Genomic DNA, 4,850 nt, shown 5'->3' on the forward strand with positions numbered 1-4,850 from the left:
AGAGGCGTAGGATGAAGATGGTCTCTCTCAAGCAACCCTGCAACCAAATAACAAAGAGTCTCTTGTGTCGCCAACACACCCAATACAATGGTAAATTGTATAGGTGCACTAGTTTGGCGAAGAGATGGTGGTACAAGTGCAATATGGATAGTAGATAATAGTATTTGTAATCTGAAATTATAAAAACAGCAAGGTAACTAATGATAAAAGTGAGTGTAAACGGTATTGCAATGATAGGAAACAAGGCCTAGGGTTCATACTTTCACTAGTGTAAGTTCCCTCAACAATGATAACATAATTGGATCACATAACTATCCCTCAACATGCAGCAAAGAGTCACTCCAAAGTCACTAATAGCGGAGAACGAACGAAGAGATTATGGTAGGGTACGAAACCACCTCAAAGTTATTCTTTCCAATCAATCCGTTGGGCTATTCCTATAAGTGTCACAAACAGCCCTAGAGTTCGTACTAGAATAACACCTTAAGACACAAATCAACCAAAACCCTAATGTCACCTAGATACTCCAATGTCACCTCAAGTATCCGTGGGTATGATTATACGATATGCATCACACAATCTCAGATTCATCTATTCAACCAACACAAAGGATCTCAAAGAGTGCCCCAAAGTTTCTACCGGAGAATCATGACGAAAACGTGTGCCAACCCCTATGCATAGTTTCATGGGCGGAACCCGCAAGTTGATCACCAAAACATACATCAAGTGAATCACATGATATCTCATTGTCACCACAGATATCCACAACAAGACATACATCAAGTGTTCTCAAATTTTTAAAGACTCAATCCGATAAGATTACTTCAAGGGGAAAACTCAATTCATTACAAGAGAGAAGAGGGGGAGGAGAAACATAGGATCCAACTATAATAGCAAAGCTCGCGATACATCAAGATCGTATCATCTCAAGAACACGAGAGAGAGATCAAACACATAGCTACTGGTACATACCCTCAGCCCCGAGGGAGAACTACTCCCTCCTCGTCATGGAGAGCGCCGGGATGATGAAGATGGCCATCGATGAGGGTTCCCCCCTCCGGCAGGGTGCCAGAACAGGGTCCCGAGAGGTTTTTGGTGGCTACAGAGGCTTGCGGCGGTGGAACTCCCAATCTAATCTCTTTTCTGGAAGTTTTAGGTTACGTAGGTATATATGGGTGCAGGAGGTACGTTGGTGGACCAAAGGGGGGGCACGAGGCAGGGGGCGCGCCCTAGGGGGGTGGGCGTGCCCCTACCCTCGTGAGCTCCTCCTTCATCTTCTAACGTAGGGTCCAAGTCTATCCGGTAGGTTTCCTTCCAAAAATAACTTCTCCAGTTGATTTCGTTCCGTTTCGACTCCGTTTGATATTCCTTTTCTTCGAAACACTGAAATAGGCAAAAACAGCAAATCTGGGCTGGGCCTCCGGTTAATAGGTTAGTCCCAAAAATAATATAAAAGTGGATTATAAAGCCCAATATTTCCCAAAACAGTAGATAATATAGCATGGAGCAATCAAAAATTATAGATACGTTGGAGACGTATCAGCGGGCAGGTTGGGGCGACGGCGGGAAGACCACCGGGCGGCGGCTGGGACCGCGGGCCGTGGCGCTGCGGCCCGAAGGGGCGACGCAACAGCGGCGCGTGAGTCGGTGCAGCTGTGGGGACGGCCTCGGGCGGCGGCGGAGACCACGTACCACGCTCGCTATGGCCCGTTGGGGCGATGCAGCGGCAGCGCGAGTGTAGGCGCTGCCATGGAGACAGCCTAAAACGGACATACTCGAGGCGGCGGTTGACCGCGCCGCGGCACTACGACCCAAAGGGGCGACACAATGGCAGCACGCGGGTCGATGCAGCAGCGGGGAGAACCACGGGGCGGCGGCGCTGCGGCATGACGGGGCTACACAGCGACAGCCCGATGCTCGATCGGTGGAGACGCGCGCTGAATTCGGGGACGATCTTCACGGGACTTGCGGAGACGCGCGTAACCAACATGCCAGGTCGGTCGCGCGACGTAGATGAGGCGGATCGCGGCGGCGAGCGGGTGATCAAGCCGATCACGCGCAAGGTCGGGGACGCCGCTCGGTGGAGGCTGGTTGGCGGCGGAGTCCGAGATGAGGCTGGCGACGACGGATGGCGTGGGACGTCGTGCGGACGAGCTTGTTAGCATCGATACCCGGGCTGCCAAAGCAGCGCCGACGCCCGGGCAGCGAGGCCCGAGCGACCAATGGAGCAGCAGTGCCCGAGTTGAGGCAACCGATGTAGCGACCCGACCTCAGATGGTTAAGTCTCTGTGCTTACGTGTCATCCCTGGATCGGTATGCTGACACACATAGTACTCGAGGATTTATAATAGAGGTAAATCACATGTATAAAATAACGTAAATACTATTACCTCAATCCAAATAGCGGAAGTAACAACAAGGTTGTGGATTCCCATCAACACCAACGGCAAAGTTGAGTGTAGAAATCGTAACCCTAACGTATCACTTACTCGTCGTAAGAATCCTGCAACATGAGACGTTGCAGCCACAAAGGGTCAATACATTGAATGTACTGGCAAATTCACACCATAGGATAATGATGAATAAAGGCTATCACTACATGCATATTTGGCTGGTGGAAAAGCTCTATGGTTATAATGTTTTTGCGAAAAGCCAATTTTTCCCTACTGCAAAGGAATATATTTTATTTAACTACAAAGTTGGTTGAAAAATATTGAGAAGGTTCCTCCAACTCAATCCCAAATTAACATTAATAACCCAACAAATTATTTAAGTAACGTGATGAGATCAATATGATAATCCAAGTACCAGAGACTCAAGATGTCCATAACCGGGGACACGGCTAATCATGATTAGTTTGTACACTCTGCATAGGTTTGCGCACTTTTCCCCACAAGACTCGATCGCCTCCGTTGGATTTCTCGCACTACGTGGTGTTTGAGAAACGGATGACCGAGACATAGTCTTTCAGAAACATTAACTCTCTACTCCGGGCAGACCATACCAAACCTACAACCCACTACCTGCTGATCCACCTCTTCAAGAGCTTCACGTAACTTACTCAACTATGCTAGAGCCCATAATAGCTTGTGGCTGCACACGGAAGTTTCTAGCATGAATCATCTCAGTTCCCTTTGAGCCTGTGTGGCGGTCCATAGGAAGATCACACGGGTGCTCTGGGATTTCCAAAAATACAGGCAACACTGGGTACTCCAGGTGCCTCAATCCACCCAGACGTGTATTTAAGTTGCCACCTTAAGTTGAACCATTAATTAACAATCTCATGTCTGTCATGGATTTCACTCACCCAAACCACGGCTACGAGCATAGCATAGCAATATAAGCAACGCGTAAGTAACTCCCAAGGGTTTGAATGTAACAGGGCAATAGGTTCTACCTCATCAACTACTTCCCAACCCACATGTTAATGACATCCTAACCTTGCAATGTTTGAGGGTTGAAACTAATGCATAAAAACTGCGTATGAAAGGGATATGATCAAAGTGTGAACTTGCCTGCAATGTTGATGAAGATGATTTTCACTCATAACTCTTGATAGTTCTACTCGTCACACTCCGTTCAATCTATAGTAGGCAAGCAATAGTAACCACACATAAGCAATCACCCAAAGGATCAGAAAGAACGAAGAAGACGATTTGGAAAACACCAAAACCAAGCAAATAACTCTTGCAACATAAAACAATTTCTAATAGTACCAAAATTATATGAATTTGGTCTTATCAGAAATTTTAGGTCAAGAGCTTTGATTGGCAAAAAGAATCAACTCAAACGGAGCTACGAAACTCAAGTTATGATCAAACGAAGTTTGAATTCAAATCTGGTATAATTCAAATTTTAAACTTTCAAAAACAAGTTTAAGTTAGATTACTGGATAGAGGAGATCGTAACAAAGAAGTGGGTGTTGGTTTCGTAGGATTTGGACAAACGAGCAAAAAGTAGTGATAGATTGAAGATCAGGGACTAAACTGTAAATAAAACATCTACAAAGAAGTCCCTGTCTAAAACTAACAGAAAAAGGTAAAGACTAAAAAGCGAATGTTCGTTTTCCAAACCTAACGAGCGAACGTTCTCTAAATAGATCCATCTAAAAGAAAATCATTCGGTTTTAAATGAAAACCGGACCAAAAAAATAAACCGAGATGAACCGGCGGGTCGGCGGTTACGGGCGGTTTTATTCGTGTTTCTCGGATGTTCGTCGGCGGCGACGACAGATCAGGAGGCAGCGGCGTTCTCCGGTGGCAGCGAGCGGTGGTGCGGCGGTGCGGGTAAGGCAGCAGCGGCGGGCAAGGCGGCTGTCGTGGAGTTGACACGTCAGATGTCCTAGAGCAAGGACTTAGTCGTATGGCCATCGCACTAGGAAGCTTAAAGGGGTTAATCGGGACAAAGGACACGAGAGAGTTTTTATACTAGTTCGGCCCCTTACGATGAAGGTAAAAGCCTACGTCTAGTTGGGATTGGTATTGCTGAGGTTTCGATCTCCAAGGGGCTCAACTCACTGGCTTGGTTATCGATCTGGTTGTTTCTTACCCTAAGCCGCCACCGGGTCGTCCCCTTATATACATGGGTTGACGCCTCGTGGCCTACAGAGTCTCGGCCGGCTCATAATCGTGTCCGGCTCGGTGACTTCCTTTACATGCCTTTCTTTACAAGTATTTCCTTACATACGGCGGTTTACAATATCGGGCCTTAAGCCGGCCCCAGGCCTTTGGGCCTTCTATATGTTTAATAAACTATCATCTTGAATGTTTATTGGGCTTCTTATGTAACCCGCCATTAGGGCTGACCCGGCCCCTCCTGGGCGGGTCATACTGGTAGTAATATCCCCAACA

The sequence above is a fragment of the Triticum urartu genome, chromosome 5, assembly GCF_003073215.2.
Source record: "Triticum urartu cultivar G1812 chromosome 5, Tu2.1, whole genome shotgun sequence".
Taxonomy (NCBI): Eukaryota; Viridiplantae; Streptophyta; class Magnoliopsida; order Poales; family Poaceae; genus Triticum; species Triticum urartu.